Here is a 20,147-nt window from a genome sequence, read left to right as displayed (position 1 = left end):
GATCGAAGGCCTTGCAGCTTTGGTAAATTCTTGCCCTTACCTGAGGCCCATCACATCTACCGGCTATGGAAATTGCTATTCACGGATAGTTCTTTTCCACACAAGTGTGCCAAGCTCGTCCTTCTGCTCCACATGTCTCTCTAACCTTTTTGGCACATACTGTTATTTCTTCCTGCTGAGCTAACTTAACTTCCCCTTCAACACTTCCATTCTATTCACCTTTTTCATGGCTCCTAATTGTGGACTGTTCAATTGAGAGCCTATCTCATCAAATCTTTAATTTAAAAACTGAAGTATTTATGTGGCGCCTTTCATATCCTTCTCAATATCCCAAGCTCTCTTCAGTCAGTTACATATGGTTGAAATATACATGCTGCTGAAACATGGGAAATACAACTTCCAATTTTCTCATTGGAAGATCCCATAAATGAGCAGTATGACAGTGAGCAGATCACCTATTGTGTAAGTGATTGAGGACTAGATATTGACCCAAGAGAACTTCTGAACTATTTCTGTTGGCATTAGGAATTGGATGTACCCCGGAGAAGGCAGACGTGGCCAGGGTGAAGAAGGCCAGCTGAGTCTGCTACTTAATGACCTTGGAAAGTGGTATCGGCAGCTTGTTTGGACTTGCTTGGATGTCCTGTTCTTCCAGTTATGACATCTTCTTCCGTCCTATAGTTACCTTTTAGCACTTGGGACAAAAATCCCTTCTTAAGGTTCAAGAATGTTTAAATGTCATTTCTAGTAGACAAGTGCAAAGGAGAACAAGATAATTGTTACGCCAGATCTGATGCAGCACAAAAAAAACCCCACAATAAAATAAAGAATGCAATAATGTTAAAAAAGCACAATAGCTATATATTGTATGTCCATAAAGTGACACTAAACACAGGAGTGCCTGCTCATAAGGGTGACTGACAGGCAACGAGGTAGTGCTAGTTGTGGGGGGGGAGGGGAGGTGGGTTAGTGGGTTGGAGGTGTTGATCAGCCTGTCTGCTTAGGGAAAAGTAACTGTTCTTAAGTCTGGTGGTCCTGGCATGAATTCTAAGTAGTCTCCTCCTGAAAGGAATGGGACACGCAATCCATGAGCAGACTAGGTAGGATCCTTCATGATGTTACTGGCCCTTTTCTGGCACCTGTTTCTATTTATGTCCTTGCTGGTGGGTAGGCTGGTGCTGGTGATGTGTTGGACAGTTTTGACTGTCTGTTGTGGAGCCCTCCTGTCCACCGCAGAGCAGTTTCCATACCATGCAGTGATGCGGCATGTTAGGATGCTCTCTACTGCAAACCTGTACAATGGCGTAAGTGTAGATGGGTTCATCGCCTACGTGTTTAGTCCAGGGAGCTCTGTAGTCAACACAGGCATGTATTAGAAGGTACATCAGGCACTGTGGTATCTTGAGCTTGAATCGTTCCTGGAGATCCCTGGATTGTATAGGTTGGCACAACATTGGACAAGGTCAGTGCCAACCAAGTCGTGGGAGACTTCACTGAGTATTTGACTGGTACTCCCTGTGTGATCCAGTTTTTGTGGTGGTGTGCCACACAAAGTTAATTGGGGATAAATAACCAGAATTGTTAAGGATGAGATCTCAGGGTACTTGGAGGCACATGATAAAATAGGCCATAGTCTACTTGGTTTCCTTGAGGGGAAAATCTTGCCTGACAAACCTGTTGGAATTCTTTGAAGAGTAACAAGCAGAATAGACAAAAGAGAATCGGTTGATGTTGTGTACTTACTTGGATTTTCAGAAGGCCTTTGACAAGTTGCCACACGTGAGGCTGCTTAACAAGCTACGAGCCCATGGTATTGTGGGAAAGATTCTAGCATGGATAAAGCAGTGGCTGATTGGCAGGAAAGTTTGCATACACTATGAAGTAGAGAGGCTACAGGAGGGTTTAGACAGATTAGGAGAATGAGCAAAGAAATGGCAGATGGAATATAGTGTTGGGAGGTGTATGGTCATGCACTTTGGTAGAGGAAATTAAAGGGTTGACTGTTTTCTAAATGGAGAGAAAATGAGTGCAAAGGAAATTGGGAGTCCTTGTGCAGGATTCCCCAAAGGTTAATCTGCAGGTTGAGTCTGTGGTGAGGAAGGCATTCATTTCAAGAAGACTGGAATATAAAAGTGAGGATGTGATGTTGAGACTTTATAAAGCACTGGCGAAGCCTCACTTGGAGTATTGTGAGCAGTTATGGGCCCATTATCTTAGAAAGGATGTGCTGACACTGGAGAGGGTTCAAGGGGTTCTCAAAAATGATTCTAGGATTGAACAGAGTGTTTGATGGCTCTGGGCCTGTATTCACTAGAATACAGAAGATTGAGGGGTGATCTCATTGAAACAAATGAATGGTGAAAGGCCTTGATAGAGTGGATGTGGAAAGGATGTTTCCTATGGTGGGAGAGTCTGGGTCCAAAGGCGACAGCCACAGAGTAAAGGGCCGTCCTTTTAGAATGAGATGAGGAATTTCTTTTGCCAGAAATCTTGTTGACTGGTTGCAGCATGAAGGGATATGGGGAGAAAGCAGGAGATTGGGGATGAGAGGAAAATTGGATCAGCCATGATGAAATGGCGGAACAGACCCAAGGGGCTAAATGGCCTAATTTAACTCCTATATCTTATGGTCTAAAATCTTGGTTTTTAAGAGATGATTTGGTGCAGGGGAAATTTGAAGTAGGCTATGTTCCCATGATTACATTTCAGGGGTATTAGATTTGCTGCAAAGGGTTTGTACTTATCGGAATCTCAGGGCTAGCACAGATTACATGCATTTTCCCATCTAAAACTTTTTCTAAAAATACCCTTTTTACTGTGAGGAGCTTTTGCTTGTGACCTCTGGAGTAAAAATGTCATGAGCTCATTGCAACAGTGGTGCTATTGTCAGGTCGTAGGTCTGAACCTGATTTATGGACCAGGTGGAGCAGGATGATTTTGGTAGGACAAACAGATCTTTATTGAAGGCACAATACTATGCTTGCTTCCTAGGTGTTGGGTTGCTTTATGTATAAACTAAGAGTTTTAACTAGTTAGTTTGCCTTTGTTCAAATCACAGTGTAAGGTTTAATATCAATTAACAGTATCAACACGAGGATTTTGAGTCTGATTTTAAAAAGTAGTTTCTGGCACAATGCAGGCAGATGTTACATTAACATCAGACTATTCCAATAAATACAGTGATGACTTGGGATTAATTACTGATGTGATTTTTATTTCAACCCCTTCCAAGTCTTCGTCTTCAACCACATACTCACACACATACTCACACACTTGTGTTATTAACACAATTCCAGACAGCAGGCAGCAGGAATGAACCAACACAAAGGCAAGTCACCAGACGTCTGTTCCCCACGGCAACAGCATCTGCATTTTAATCACAGGAGCATCAATCAGAAAGTTGCCTTTTAAAATCAGTCGCTTATGGAGTGGCTACATCTTTAAATGCACTTTGTCTGCGCCAGAAATGCCAGTCTAGGCAAAGCGTTACTTATTCCAAATCTCCTGCATTTATCAGTTGTCTTAAATTCTTATTTATAAAGGTAATTTAATTGGTTTGGTAGCTGTGCAACCTTCTTGGAAGATTGTTCTGCCAAAATATTTATGGAAGCAGAGATATTGTTGAGCAGGATTGTCCTGGAGCTAATAGAATTATTAAAAAAAGGATGATTGTTGCTGCTTAGCCTCTGTTCTCCTTTCTGCATTTGATTAGAAATAACCTGATGCTCCGTAGAATCGGTGGGATTGTGATGCCATCCGTTGATCTCTTCCAGAGGTGTTGGTTTTATTGATGTCTTCTATGCAGCAGAGCCCATTGCAGTCTGAGATGGTGCTTCCTCTCTTGCCTCCGTCAGAAATTAATGTATTCAAGTGCCTCGGAAGAACAATACATACTTCAGAGAGTTTAGTGGGTATGTTGCTTTTTACCTAGACGTGTTATCTGTGGATGAAAATTTCTAGCCCAGGTTCCCCGCTGTGCCTCAGGTTGATGTGAAAGGTTCTAATACAGTATTTGGAAGAAGAAACCTGAACTTGGTCTCATGGACAATATTTATCGTGGGAGCTTGCTGTGCATACTGCATCATTACAGATGCAGTATTTCAAATATACTTTATAGCTTTTTTGTCAAATCGTGCTTCCTCAAGGCTTTGAAAACCATGCCAGAATGCATTTGGTTGAGAATTCAGCTGATTAATAGGATTATGAAGTGGTTAATGGATATTTTGTGTAAACTGATGACTATTTTTCCTGTGTAGCTCTTAGAATGAAAAGGAGGGATTCTTACTAAAACTGGAGAGGTTTGGTAAGAGCACATCTGAAACACTACATAAAGTTCAAGATCATGTGCATAAGTAGACTCAGTGGCCACCTTATTAGGTACACCTCCTGTACCTAATGAAGTCGTCACTGAGTATATGTTCACAGTCCTCTGCTGTGGTCCGTCCACTTCAAGGTTCAACGTCTTGTGCATTCAGAGATGCTTTTCTGCACAGTGCTGTTGCAGCTTGTGGTCATTTGAGTTACTATTGCCTTCCTGTCAACTCAAACCAATCTGGCCATTCTACTCTGTCCTCTCTCATTTAAAAAGGTGTTTTCACCCACAGAACTGCTGCTCACTGGATGATTCTTGTTTTGCACACCATTCTCTGTAAATCCAGAGACTGTTCCCATGAAATTCCCAAAAGATCGGCAGTTTCTGAGATACTCAAACCACCCATCTGGCACCAGCAATCATTGCATGATCAATGTCACTTCGATCACATCTATTCCCCATTCTATTTTGTCTGAACAGCTGAACCTCTTGACCATGTCTGCGTGCTTTTATGCATCGAGTTGCTGCCACATGATTGGCTGATTAGATATTTGCATTAATAAGTGTATAGTGAGGTATGGCTACAATGAAAGCTTACAGCAATACCACAGGAATTGAGGTTCAGACAACACAGAGCATAAGTTACACTCATTGAGCACGGCAGTGAAGAAACAAAAAAGAATTCAAGATGACAATAATGCCAAGTTTGGTCATGCAAGAGATAGATGGTTCATATTTTGTTTTACTCATGGAATTGTGCAGGTCGATTAAGAACCTAATAGTTGTAGGGAGGTAGCTGTTCATGGGCGTGGTGCTGTGCCCAGTGGTAGCAGCAAGAAGAGGACATGACATAGAAGGTGGGGATCCTTGATAGATGCTGCCTTGTTGAGGCAGTCTCACATGGGTGCTGTACCCACAATGGGCTGGGCTGCATTCGCTTCTCTCAGCTGCCTGAGTAAAATGAGCCTTCGTGCACTGGAGTTCCGAGGAATGAGAGTTAATTTCCCATATACCAGGTGATTCTGAGGAGACTTGAAGGTAAATGCTATCTTTATGTCCCCTTCTGAGAGGGAATTAAGTAGGGAGCATTGTCTCAGGCCAAAGAGGCAATCATTGAAGGCTGAGTTAAAGAAGAATTTCTTTGCCTTGGTCTTGTGTGAGTCTTTGAGAATCTGCACCCACAATGGCCGAGATGTTGAGTTATGAAATAAGTTCAAGGCTGAAATAGATTTCTGGAGTTTTGGAGAGAGCATTTTGTGAATTGAACAAAAAACTTGGAGCTGAAGCCAACTATTTGCTCCAGCATGAGCCCGTCCCCTTCAGCACCACTCCCTTAGCACTTTGATAGCAAGCCTAGTTTTATGGTTTTGTGATCCAAATTTTTGCTGTGATATATTTTTCATGATGTCATTGGTGAACTGTGGCTACAGGTTTTGTATTTATTATGCATATTGGCTATAGAATTTGAACTGGCTAGGTTTGAAGCTGCTACCCCTTCAGATGGACAGACTGGTGTTTAAGCTATATGCCGAAGTTGCACTAAAAATCAAACCAACAGAATCCATATCTATGGCAAACATTTAGAAATAATTAACTTTCATTGTGTCTGCCACTACCTTGGGTAATGTCAAAGCACTTCACTTTTAGACTATGGTTACTGAGTTAAGGTAGGGACTTTTGCAGCTGAGCTCTGCAGTGCTAGTCTCCACCTACAACATTTTGACTGATAAAAGAAAAATAAATTGAGTGGTTTTGTTGATATGATGGGCAAGCCCTGTTTGCATTTGAAATATTGGTATAAGACCTTTCCCTGGTGCAAGCTGATAGGGTCTTTTGCATTTCATTCACTAGGCAACTGTAGACTGTTCAGATTGCTGCAGAGTTTAATTAGTATTCTTTCGTATGTATTGATCCTTTATACTGCTTCTCCCTGTCCTTCAGCTGTGAAATTAGTCTGCTGGACTTAAATTTTTAATAAGATGGAAAGACGCCCAGGCTGGTTCACACTCTGTACCTAACGATAACAGATTGCAAATTCTTGCCACCAAGCTAGGTTGTGAATGGTGTCTGCATTTAATTTGATTATTTCCATTGAAATCTTGCCCAGTTAGCCACTGCATCCTGTGTCTTGAATTTTTGCCGAACTCGCTGTTTCCCTCATCAATCGTGCCATAGGAATTGTATCTGAGCATCAGTTGTGATCGGCTTCAGAGAGAGTTAATGAGACCGATTTGTGCCTGGACTTAATTTCAGTTTTTAAGATCTATGCCCATCCCTAAACTGCCTCCGAAAGAGCTAGTCAACTTCCTTGAATGGCTGTAATCTTTCTGATGAAGGCTCTTGTATCGTGCTGTTGAGAAGGAAGTCTGAGGATTTAAATTGAGTGATGTGTCTTTAAATGAGGGTGTCTGGCAACTTGGTGGGGGGGAGCATTCAGTTGATGGTGTTGCTGTGTACCTGCTACCCTTGCCTATTCAATGATAGAGAGTTCCTGGCCTGCTGAGTTCCTCCAGCATTTTGTGCGTGTTGCTTGGATTTCCAGCATCTGCAGATTTTCTCTTGTCTGTGCGATGATAGAGAGCGCGAGGAGCTGGAGGGCAGAGTAGTCTAGAGAACGAACTGTGTAGATGGTGCACATCGCTGCCACTGCATCAGTGACGGTGAGAATTAACAGCAAGGTTGGTTGGTGGCGCCAATAAATGGTCTTGATTGTTCAGCTTCAGTAAGGTTGGCACTGTACTTACCCAAACAAGTGAGAAATAGTTCATCATGCTCCTGACTTGTGCCTTGTATTGGGGTTTGGGATGTCAATAGATAAGTCTCCCAATGTAGGATAATCCAAACCTTGACCTGCTCTTGTGGCTCTCTCTGTTAGTTTCTGGTCAGTGGTGAACACCCCCCCCCCCAGAAACCTCAATAAGAGGAATGTCGGTAGTGGGTGGTTCCACTCCCTTGTCGTCAATGGTCATTGCTGGGATTTTTGGGATTTTATTTGCCACTTATCAGCTCATGCCTGAACGGTACCAGATCTCCCTGCATCCAGACATGTGCTGCTTTATTTCCTGTGGAGTGGCAAATGAAATTGAACTTTATGTAGTCATCAGTGGCGTATCCTACTTCTGACCTTGGGGTAGAAGGAGGGTAATTGATTAAGCAACTGAAGGTGCTTTGGGCTGAGGAACTCCTGAACTGACGCCCTTGGACCCGGGATTATTGATTTCTAACATCACCGTCAAATGCTTGCTGACAAGACTTGTTTTTCCCTGCAGGGAGGTTGAAACCCATCAAACAAACCCCAGAGGCAGAAGGGGGAAGAAAATAGAATTGGGTATGAACCAGTGTTAAATTGTTTCTGGAGGTGGAAAACTCTTTTCTTCACAGGTCGGTGCTGGGGTCACTGATTTTCCCAATTTTTATTAATTATCAAAGTTCAAAGAACAATGTCTAAATCTGCAGTCAGCCTGTAACTTGGAAGTGCAGTAGATGGGCTGACATATGGAAGATGATATCTAATACACCAAAGTGAAGCATTAGAAGTAACGAGATTGGCATCATGCACCAGTGGAGCATGTGTAATACCCTGAACTAGATGATGCGTTATTGTATAAATACAGTTATGCTGTGGGTATTTTATTTTCTGTAGATTTTCTCAATACAATGTGTTCCTTTAATTATACAATCAAGTAATTCAGTTGATTGATAAGTTAGGCTTGTTGAATTAGCCAATAGGATTGTTTTCTTAACATTTGGCCAATAAGATCCCCAGATCGGGAGTAGCCATTATCTGGAGAGAGTACAGGATTTTTTTTGATGGAGGAGGAGAAATAAGGAAAATGGAAATGGACATTAAACTTGGCAGAAGAATATGAACTCATTTGAAAGGACAGATACTGTTGTCTGAAAATCCTCGTGCAGACAATGGCCTCACGGAGAATGTTCAGATAACGTTTAATTAGTTATCGCACGTTCTTGGAGAAAGTATTTACCCAAGTCATATTTATCCTAAACATGTTTGTTTATTGGAAATGGTCTTCCCATTGTTACTTCCATGCATTGTTGAGTTATGTTCCTGTTAGTTTGTATTCACAGTAATAGCTAACTCATTACAAGCCTTCGGTGAGAGGATTACACATAAATACAATACTTATTTGCATTGGGAAGATGAGGGTATATAGGGTATAGTCTGATTGGGTATAGTTAGCATGGCCTTGTTCATGGAAGATTGTTTCTCATGAAGGTGAAAAAGTGATTAGAAGATTGATGAGAGCAAGGCATTGGACATTTCTTGCGTGGATCTTGGCAAGGACTTTGAGAAGATTCTGCATGGTGGCTGATCCAGAAGGTGAGAAGATGTGGGTTCCAGGCAGAGGTAGCAGACTGGTTTTATAGTAGTAGTAGAAGAGGGTAGTGAAGGAAGTGTCTGGTATGTTTAACTTCATCAGCTGAGGCACTGAGTATAGGGATTGGGACATCGTGTTGTAGCTGTGCAAATTGTTGTTAGGCTGTACTTGGAGTTTTCTTTGCAGTTCTAGTCACCACGCTATAGGAAGGACATGATTAGTTAGGGTGCAGAAAATATTCACGATAAAGAGGCCCGGACTGCAGAGCTTATTAAGAGATTGGATAGATAGACTGGAGTATTTTTCACTGGAGCAGAGGAGGCTTAGTAGTGACCTCATAAAAATTTGAGGTGCTGAGATAGGGCAGATTGTCTTTTTACCAGGATAGGGAATCTAAAACTAGAGGCAGAGTTTTCAGAGGATCTGAGGAGTAGGTTTTTCACTAAAGGGTGGAAAGTTTGCGGAAAGAGCTGCCAGAGTCAGGTACACTTACTGCATTTATGAGACATTTGGACATGGGTAGGAAAGGTGTGAAGTCAAATGGGTCAAACAAGCTAACAGGATTACCATAGATGGATAACTTGGTCAGCATGGGTGAGCTGGACAGGAGGGCCTTTTTTGGTGTTGTATAACGATGAATATTTGAATCTAAAATGTGAAGGTACAATTGTAGGAGTAATTTGGCAAAGGAGATCTGATGTATACACATAACTGAACAAGGCAGGGAGGCTGAGAAAGGTCTTAAAAGGGCACTGGCTGAGAAATAATATAAAAGCCAAAGTGATGCTGAGCTCTTATAAAACAATATCCCGACTATAACTGGAATGTTGTTCCAACTCTGTTCAGCGTACTTTTGGAGGAATGTGACGGCCTTCGGGTGACCAACCAAGCGGTCAGAATGGTTCTGTGATTGAGGGATAAATTTGGAAGAGGTGATAGAGTTGCTGGATAGTCTTGACGGCTGAATTACTCCCATGGCTGAGAGCACAATGAACCGGAGCACACAGGTTGAAGTTGGGTCAAGCAGCACCTGCTTTCCGGAGCACTCGGAGGTTTGAGTAGTCTGTCGTGCTGACAGCATTCAGGTTGTGCCTCATGATGTCTGGCATTCTCAAGATGGCAACGAGCTGTGACCTCTGTTGAGGTCACGGTGCAGTTTTAGTTGTTTTGGAGTGTATTCTATTTTGGTTTGTAGGGGTAGTTTTGGGGACAGAGAGGGAAGTTGGTGGTTAGGTCAAGGTTTTAAGGACAGGGATGTGTGGGGGGCGGTGGGTGTGGAATTGCAGGACAGGGGATCGGGGTTGCTGCCAGGGTCATCAAGGGAATGGCGGCGTAAGGAAAAGGTCTCTCGACAAAAAAGAAGGTAAACTGCCCCAAAATCGAATTTAGACAAATACTTAATATTGCATAACTATATTAATAAAAGGGGCAAGGATGATGTCTAAGAACAAGAATAAAAAGTCCGCTTCGAAGGCTGATAAACATAAAGAGATGCAGCAAGGCGACGGGCCTAGCTCCCCCACGGCAAGCCAGGACGGAGATAATAAGGGGGAATCGGTGACTCTGTTTTTGATTCTCGGAGAGATTCGCGAGTTCTGACAAGATAACAGCAAACAGCTGGAAGATATTAAAGGAGAAATAGTAAAAACTAACTCGCGGATAGATGAAGCCGAAGCGAGGATTGTTGGAATTGAAGAGAAGCTACAAAACGCGAAGCAAGTGATAGCAGAAATGCTGAAGCTACAAGACCAGCTCCAGTGGAAACTAATAGATCAAGAAGGCCGCTCGAGAAGGGAAAATGTGAGGATCTACGGAGTTCCCGAAGGAACCGAAGGTAAACCCGGATTGATGATTCCCTTCGTGGAGAAGCTGCTTAGAGAGAACCTTGATATACCGGCCGCAAAAGACCTACAGATAGAAAGGGCTCACCGCGCGTTGGCACCACAGCCTCCGGCAGGCGCCCAGCCCAGATCGATTCTGATCAGATTTCTCAGTTACAGAACGAAGGAAGAGGTGCTTAAAAGAGCATGGCAAAAGAAAGGTTTCATGTGGAACAACTGCAAAATCAGTTTAGACCACGACTACGCACCGGGGATTCTTGCCAGACGGAAGGAATATACGGAAACACGGAGGGTCCTGAAGGAAAACAACATCAGATTCCAGACCCCGTATCCAGCTCGGCTGAGAGTCTTTTACGACGAAGGGAAAAAAACTTACGCTATGGTGGAGAAGGCAACATTGGACCTGGCGGACCGGGGACTACCTATTAAAGTTATCACCCAACCGGAGTCGCTACTGGAGAGGATTCGGCAGAAGTCGTGGCAGTTAGTGGGGCGAGGACGCTCCACTCGAACCAGAGTGTCAAACTACAAGGAAAAGCTGCAAATATTCAGACGCGAATGTACAGAGAATACAGATTAATTAAGAGAAATGACTGAAAAGAGTAAATCGGACTTAAAAGTAAAATGAAAACTGGTAACTGAAAATAAACTAGGCGGAATAACTTGAATGATAGCAATATGGTCGAGACATAAATAGGAGAAAATTCTCTATGATTATTCAAACTGCTGAGGGCCCTCTAACACAGGGTGAAGATAGAGGTTATCCCTCTGAACTGAGGCGGGTCGGTGCTCAGGCCTCACTTTGGGAAGTCGGGAAAAATTTTCAAATGTTATACGTTCAGAAATGTCTAGGGTGTGGTTATATGTCTTGGTTTACTGTTGAGAAGGGATTGCTTACTGTTTGGTTAGAAAAGGAGAGTGCTTTTTTTCTACTAGAGAAAAATGCAAACTGAGTTGGTAAAAATAATTTCCTATAATGTTAATGGGGTTTTGAATCCAATTAAAAGAAATAAGATTATGTCTAAATTGAAAAAAGAGAGGGCACAAATAGCTTTCCTCCAGGAAACACATATGAGCCAATCTGAACATGGAAAATTAAAAAGAATGAGCTTTAAGCATGTATTTTATTCATCATATAAATTGAGTCACAAAAGAGGGGTAGCTACTTTAATATCAAGTACTCTTAATTATGAACATATTTCAGAGACTAGAGACAAAGAAGGACGGTTTGTAAAAATCACAGGAAGAATAGAAGGTACAGAAATAACATTGCTGAATGTTTATGCTCCTCCAGGTAGTGAATGGTCATTTTATAGACACATTTTTGACCTAATGGTCAGTTCTCGAGGGGTAGTAATTTGTGGAGGGGATTTTAGTATTAGATTAAATCCTATATTAGATTCTTCAAGAATAGTTACTCAGAATAAACCTCTGACTCGGAAAGTGAATTCATTGATGGAGGAGTTGGGAATTATAGATGTCTGGAGGAAATTACACCCTACTAGTAAAGATTATACATATTACTCTTTCCCTCATTCAGCCTATTCAAGGATAGACTATTTCTTTATCTTTAATACAGATAGACTCAGGATAAAAAACTGTAATATTGCAACAATTGATCTGTCGGATCATAGCCCAGTCTCTATGTCTCTAATCCTGGAAAGGAAAATGAGGAAAACACTATGGAGGCTAAACTCACATATACTCAATAACCCGAAAGTAATGGAGAGATTAAGGGGAGAAAAATGCTAGAGTCAGTTATCAAAGTTGTGATAACAGCACATTTGGAAAGCGGTGAAATCATCGGACAAAGTCAGCATGGATTTGTGAAAGGAAGATCATGTCTGACGAATCTCATAGAATTTTTTGAGGATGTAACTAGTAGAGTGGATAGGGGAGAACCAGTGGATGTGGTCTATTTCGATTTTCAAAAGGCTTTTGACAAGGTTCCACACAGGAGATCAGTGTGCAAACTTAAAGCACATGGTATTGGGGGTATGGTATTGATGTGGATAGAGAATTGGTTGGCAGACAGGAAGCAAAGAGTGGGAATAAACGGGACCTTTTTAGAATGGCAGGCAGTGACTAGTGGGGTACCACAAGGCTCAGTGCTGGGACCCCAGTTGTTTACAATATATATTAATGACTTAGACGAGGGAATTAAATGCAGCATCTCCAAGTTTGCGGATGACACGAAGCTGGGCGGCAGTGTCAGCTGTGAGGAGGATGCTAAGAGGATGCAGGGTGACTTGGATAGGTTAGGTGAGTGGGCAAATTCATGGCAGATGCAATTTAATGTGGATAAATGTGAGGTTATCCACCTTGGTGGCAAGAACAGGAAAACAGATTATTATCTGAATGGTGGCCGATTAGGAAAACGGGAGGTGCAAAGAGACCTGGGTGTTATTGTACACCTGTCATTGAAAGTGGGCATGCAGGTACAGCAGGCAGTGAAAAAGGCGAATGGTATGCTGGCATTCATAGCAAGAGGATTCGAGTACAGGAGCAGGGAGGTACTACTGCAGTTGTACAAGGCCTTGGTGAGACCACACCTAGAGTATTGTGTGCAGTTTTGGTCCCCTAATCTGAGGAAAGATATTCTTGCTATAGAGGGGGTACAAAGAAGGTTCACCAGATTGATTCCTGGGATGGCAGGACTTTCATATGATGAAAGACTGGATCGACTAGGCTTATACTCTCTGGAATTTAGAAGATTGAGCAGGGATCTGATTGAAATGTATAAAATTCTAAAGGGATTGGACAGGCTAGATGCAGGAAGATTGTTCCTGATGTTGGGGAAGTCCAGAACGAGGGGTCACAGTTTGAGGATAAAGGGGAAGCCTTTTACAACCGAGATGAGGAAAAACTTCTTCACACAGAGAGTGGTGAATCTGTGGAATTCTCTGCCACAGGAAACAGTTGAGGCCAGTTCATTGGTTATATTTAAGAGGGAGTTAGATATGGCCCTTGTGGCTAAAGGGATCAGGGGCTATGGAGAGAAGGCAGGTATAGGGTTCTGAGTTGGATGATCAGCCATGATCATACTGAATGGCGGTGCAGGCTCGAAGAGCCAAATGGCCTACTCCTGCACCTATTTTCTATGTTTCTATACCAGGCAGTGATACAGCCAATCAGGATGCTCTCAATTGTGCCCCTGTAGAAAGTCCTTAGGATTTGGGGTCTCAAGCCGAACTTCTTCAACCGTCTGAGGTGAAAGAGGAGCTGTTGTGCTTTTTCACCACACAGCCGGTATGTATAGACCAAGTGAGGTCCTTGGTGATGTGTATGCCAAGGAACTTAAAGCTGTTCACACTCCCAGCCCCAGATTCACTGATGTCAATAAGGGTTAACCTGTCTCCATTTCTCCTGGACCTTGATTCGACCCTCTAAGTCCAGAGGGTCTTTGAGTCTGTGGACTGGACAATATTCAGGGATTAATCTTCACATCTGAAAAATACACCTCAGATATCGCTGACTTCATCATGACCTGTGTGGATAAGTGTGTGCCTTCAATTTACTTAACACCACTTCCCTACTAACATGTATTTCCCTCAGTTCCTCCATCTCACTAGACCCTCTGTCCCCTACTATTTCCAGAAGATTATTTATGTCCTCCTTAGTGAAGACAGAACCAAAGTAGTTATTCAATTGGTCAGCCGTGTCCTTGTTCCCCATGACCAATTCACCTGTTTTTGACTGTAAGGGACCTACATTTGTCTCAACCAAGTACAGTATGGGAACTGTACTTCCCTCAGTCGCAGGGCTCTGCAGAGAGTGGTGCAGACAGCACAGCGCGTCAGTGGTTATGAACTTCCGCTACTGAGGACATTTATATCATCATCGTTATAGATGATCACACCAGACAGCCAGCTATCCTAGTGTTGTTTGGTTGATGTTGAGCAGGTCAGCGTCAGCTAAATCAGGTGAGAGTGGGCAGTTGCGCAGAATGTGTTCAATGTTCTGCACCTTTTCGCCACACTCACAGGATTCGCTGGTCTTTAAACCCCACTTCACCATATTGTCTCCCGTCCTATAAACACCCACTCTTGCTCTGAAGAGAGTGCACCACTTCTGTCTGTCAAGCAGTGCCCCATCTGGCAACATTTCTGTGGGGTCTTGCACTGTATTGTTTGGTGGGGTTCTGGCTTCTGTTTGTTGCCAGAGGTCAATCCTGTATGTTTGGGGGGATGTTCCATGCGGTAGTTCCTCCACTGTAGCAAAGCTTTTCCTCGATTTTAGGCGGTTGGGAACTGGCACATGATGATGTAGTGGGTGCCGTGGATCCGAGTTCAGTTTATCTTTTTCAATTTTTGTTGTAGTGTGTCTTCGGATCTCTGGGGGAGCAATGCCTGCAAGTCTGTAAATGATGTTAGTGGGTGTGGGGCGCAGTGTGCCCGTGATTATTCAGCAGGCTTCGTTAAGCAGCGGGTCTATTTTCTTCGCATGGGCTGATCTGCCCCACACGGGTGCACAGTATTCTGCAGGTGCATAGCAGAGTGCTAGGGCAGTTGATCTAAGTGTGTGAGTATTAGCTCCCTATTTCGTGCTTGCTAATTTTTTCAAGAGAGAATTGCGAGAGGCAACTTTCCCTCGGAGTTTTTGGATGTGGGTGGCGAATGAGAGTGTCCTATCCAGTGTCACGCCCAGGTAAGTTGGAGTCGCATGGTGTTCGAGCTCCTTCCCACACCAGAAGATCTTGAGTTTCCAAGCTGCTTCTCGATTCCTCAGCTGGAATGCACACACTTGAGTTTTTGATGGACTTGGGTTCAGAGACCATTTTTCATAATACTGCTTCATTGCTTCGAGGACTGCTGTAAGTTGTACTTCAACTTCTTGGAAGGAGTTGGTTTGTGTTGCTATGCACAGGTCGTCTGCATAGATAAACCTGCGTGTATTAGGAAAGGCTGGTTGGTCATTTGTGTAGACATTAAATAGTAGAGGTGCCAGGACTGATCCCTGTGGTAGTCTGTTCTTTTGTGGATGCCACCTACTCTTAATTCCATTCATTTCTACATAAAATCTACAATTTTCTAGGAGGCTTCTTATTACTTTTTTAAAAAAGGATAAAAGGACATTTATAGAGACAGGTGCTTAAAAAGGGCCCGAAGGATCCAAGTCACCCCAATCACAAACTGTGTTCCAGCTGGGAAACGGTACCGCAGCATTAAAGCCAGGCCCAACAGGCTCCAGGACAGCTGCTTCCAACAGGCCATCAGACTGATTAATTCACGCTGACACAATTGTATTTCTAAGCTATATTGACTGTTCTGTTGTAGATCTTACTGTACATACTATTTATTACAAATTACTATAATTTGCACATTCAGACGGAGTTGTAACATAAAGATTTTTACTCATGTATGTGAAGGATGTAAGAAGTAGTTAATTCAATTCAAGTCGAGGCCCTTGGGACAGAGCTCTGGGTCTGGAAATCACTGCGAGTCTGCTGGGGTAGATGGAGGCCCAATGACTGTGTGACCATGCCTGAATTCAGAGTTTGAATCCATGTTTACTGGAAGCTGAAGAATATGGACTGTCGTGGGATTAGAGGAGTGTGTGGAAGGGAGCAACAGGGGCTTGTTTTGTTGCTTGTGTTCTATTTTGTTTTGCCGAGCATATGTTGGCGCTGGGATGTGTGACGATACTTGGGGGCTATCTCTAGCAGACGGATGAGTGTGTTGGTTGTTAACACAAACGAGGCATCTCACTGTGTATGCTTCGATGTACATGTGACAGATAAACTTGGATCTTCATCTTGTTTGACCATGAGGGAAGATCTGCCCTTGGATTTCCTCTTCACCTCGTGTCGCCTCTCTCTGCTCCTCACTCAGTTCGTGTACTGAAACTGCATCCGCATCAGTAGGAGACCTGGCCTGGCCTGGCCTGGCCTGGGGTTGAAGGACTGTGTCTGTGCATGGCTTGTTTTTGCTGTGATCTGTGTTCTGTGTTTTTTCTGCCGAGCTTTGCGGGCATGCAGTGTAGGTGCCACAACATGTGGCGATACCCGCGGGCTGCCTCCAGCACGTCTTCGGGTGTGTTGGTTGTCAGTGTACATAATGCATTTCACTGTATGTTGTGATGTACACATGAGAAATAAACATGAATCTTGGATCTTTGTTACCATGATACAAATATTCCAATGATCTTCCAATGTTCTACCCTTTGAGCTCATTCAAGTTTACTCTTGATAATATGCTCAGTGCCTTGCAGTAGTTCCCATCCACTGGTGCCTCAATTTTAAAATTGTCATTCCTGATTATCTAATATTTTGTGGTCTTATTTCTCCTCCTCACAACAGTCTGATTTCTTTCAATCCTGGGTTGCCCACTAATCCCTAATTTTAATCTCCCTATTGTTGCTTTCACTTTCCTAACCTCCTAACTACCAGAATTCCCTCTATTTTAAAACTGTCTTTAAAACCTGCCTCTTTGAACAAGCTTCTGTTAACGTGTCTTTTATGATCACACCAGGTGTCTCTGTGACTGAAAGCTGCATTGTTATAAGTCCTGAGGAACCCTGGGCATTTTGCTATGTTCAGTGTTCTATGGGAACAAACGCAAGTGGTTTCACTAAATGATTTTGAGGGTCATCCTCTTTGATTGCATTTAACCTTTTCATTTATTGTAGGTGGCATGTTTTTGCCGCCTCCAATAAGTAGAAGGTTCCATCCCTCGAGGCTTTATTGCTCAGTGTCAAATACCTGGTAAAATCCTGACCCCAGGTGCTATCCCAGAGTGCAGCTAATTCTTCTACGCATTCCAAAAATGTGCTGGTAAGTCAATTAGAAACGTCCATCACTAATTGACATTAGTAAGTGGAAAAAAACTAATCGAAAGGGCAGTTAATAGACATGCATGCGAGGGAATACTTTGCATTGGTACAGGGAAATGAGGGAGTTAATCAGACAAACAGGATTGCTCTCCTGACAACCAACATCTTTGGCATTATAAGTCTGATTTAAAAAAAATACATACATTTGCCAACAACTAATCAAATGCACGTTAATATAAATCGCCGGTATTACTGATGTTGGAAATCTGAAAAGAAAACAAAGTACTGGAAGCAGACATCAAGTGAGATTACATCCAGGAACATTTCAGGTGTGAGACCCTTCAGAAATGGGCGAAGAAAACAAGTTAGTTTTCAGTCACTAGTTGAGGGAGGGTTGAGTGGAACAATTAATATCGCCGATGGGACAAGTTTATGCCGCAGTTTAAAACACACATCTTTGTCTTGTGTAGCATATTGTTAATAGCAAGGCTGTGAAAGATGCCCAGGAGACTAGACTAGCCTAGCACAAAAAAAAAAGACCTGAGCTGAAAATAATTACAGGTATTACCTACTGCCCATTGCACCACCAATGAAGGTCCTCCATCTCTGGTCGTGTTCAGGGCTTCCTTCATCATGTCAGTAGCTTCCCCTCAGTTTTCACTGTCAGTCACACATGTCTCAAATACTGTCACACTCAGATGTAGAAGGATTCTTCATTGTTGTTTCCGTCACACTCAGATGTAGAAGGATTCTTCATTGTTCTTTCCGTAACAATTTTGTTTTACTGGTCAGTGTTGTTAGCTGAACCCCTGAACCTGGAGGACCGGTGGGCCACTCTTAGTCTGGCCTCTACCCTTTGACCTGTTTGGCATGGGTGACCCTACCAAGAGCCAACCATAAAGCCTGGTCTCTAGCCAACATTGCTCTCCCTGTCTTTATGGCACGCAAGCCCCCAAACTCAGCAACAGCTTTGTGGTCCCCTTGGAGGACAGATATTAAGACAGTTATAATACAGACAGACAAAGATCAAGTTGCATAAATTTGGAGAATTCAGTGGTCCAGAGGTCTGTGACGTTCCCAGATAGAAAATGGGGAGTTGCTTTTCAACGTTGTGTTGAGCCATTTGCAACAATGCAGGAGGCCTCAAACAACTTGGCGTGTGATTGGGATGGACAATAAATGACAGTAATTTGAAGTTTTGAGTCACTCACTTGGACTGAATGCAGGTCCACTGCATACCAGCCGCTCAGTCTGTGTTCGGCTTCTCCAATACAGAAGTAATCACATTACGAGTACCAAGTGCAGTTCACTAGAATGAAAGAAGTGCATGCGAATTGGGTCTCTGGATGGTGGGAAGGGGTGGAAGACAACTGTTGCATCCTCTGATCGCAGGGGAAAGTGATATAAGGTGGGAGTACAACCAGGTAGAGAGGAAAGACCAACCAGGGAGTTGTGAAAGTGTTGAAAGGGAAGGTGACTGTGTGTCTATTGGTGTGATGCAAGTTCAGACAATTAAATGTGTGTTGGTAGAATAGAAAGAAGGGCCTTGGACCCTCTTGAGGTGGATGGAAGTATAGAGTTATACATAATGGATGTAACACACACAAAAAGCTGCAGGAACACAGCAGGCCAGGCAGCATCTATGGAAGAGAGTAAACAGCCGACATTTCTGGCTGAGGCCGTTTATCAGGACTCACTCTCTTGTTTGTACGTAATCAAGATGATTCAGTTGGAACCAGGGAGTTGTGAACCATCAAATTGGAGGAGGGCATCTGAGGTGCCACTGATCTAAGTGGGAAGGAACTAAACCAGGGCAGAAAGGATGGAATCATTGTAGGAAGAAATAAGTTCACTGGGGCACGTTTCTTCCGATCTTGGGTCTGCCCAGCCATTTCTACTTGTGGATCTGGGGCAAGGGGTAGAACTGGGGTACTACGTTGAAAATTACAGAGTGAAGATCTAAAGAATTGATTGTGTGACGATGGGGGAGACAGTTGCTGCACCTGAATTCATTATCCTAAGTTAGAATTGCATTCTGCTGTGTCAGTTTTTGGTTTAGAGGGCTTCCTATTCTGGCCTATCCTGACAATTATTATTATCCCGTGTAATGATGAGTTAGTGCATTTTATTTTAGAATAAAATATATATTTTATACTGAACAATGTTCATTTAGGCTTCTGTGCTTTAGCTTGGTATTGTATGGTTTTTGTTTGTAATGAAGGCCAGTTTTATATTAGTTGGGTTTGGTTCCTTGCAATTTATTAATATCCTTGTCCTAGCTGCCCCCTTGGGCTTAGCTGGGGGTATTGCACACAATTCGCAGACACACTGACTGGTGGGAGAAATGGTTGGCCAAACGTTGAGCACAGCTGTGAGTTTGTTTGGCTTTGGTGAGGGAGGGTAGGTCAGACAGAGTTGAGACACTCGTACGACAGAAAATGGCACAATTCATGTCATCAGCCTGAATGCTTGTTATTAAGAAACAACAAAGACTTCCATTGTCAAGATTTGAGGCATTCCACCATCCCACTGTTGCGATGTTTTATGGACTGTGTTAGAGCAGATGGGCTGTTCTGTTTAAAGATGATAGTGCAGGCTGTCCTCATCTGTGCAGTTTGAGATGGACTGTTTATGGGCATGTACACCATTTAAGTCAGGCTGTAGCTATTGGTGGCAGCTGTCTCTTAAAAATTAACACACACTCAAACAATTCATGCATTCATCAACTACAGATGCACTAAATCTTGCAGCCTTTGATTTAGCACTATGTAGTTATGTAAATGATTAAGACGTGATCATTTTCATTTGGTAGTTTCTTTTAATCTGTAGGTTTTTAAAATAATGTTCAGTTTAATCATTCTTTGCATGATTTCCATTACAAAA

The 20,147-nt window shown here is 42.9% G+C and overlaps 1 protein-coding gene across 2 annotated transcripts in view; it reads left to right on the top strand.

Moving 5' to 3' along the window:
- pgpep1 (pyroglutamyl-peptidase I) overlaps nt 1-20,147 on the top strand; it is a 46,375-nt gene that overhangs the window by 9,914 nt on the left and 16,314 nt on the right. The window lies entirely within an intron of this gene.

This window comes from Mobula hypostoma, chromosome 24, assembly GCF_963921235.1.
Source record: "Mobula hypostoma chromosome 24, sMobHyp1.1, whole genome shotgun sequence".
Taxonomy (NCBI): domain Eukaryota; kingdom Metazoa; phylum Chordata; class Chondrichthyes; order Myliobatiformes; family Myliobatidae; genus Mobula; species Mobula hypostoma.
This window is presented reverse-complemented; position numbering and strand designations above follow the sequence as displayed.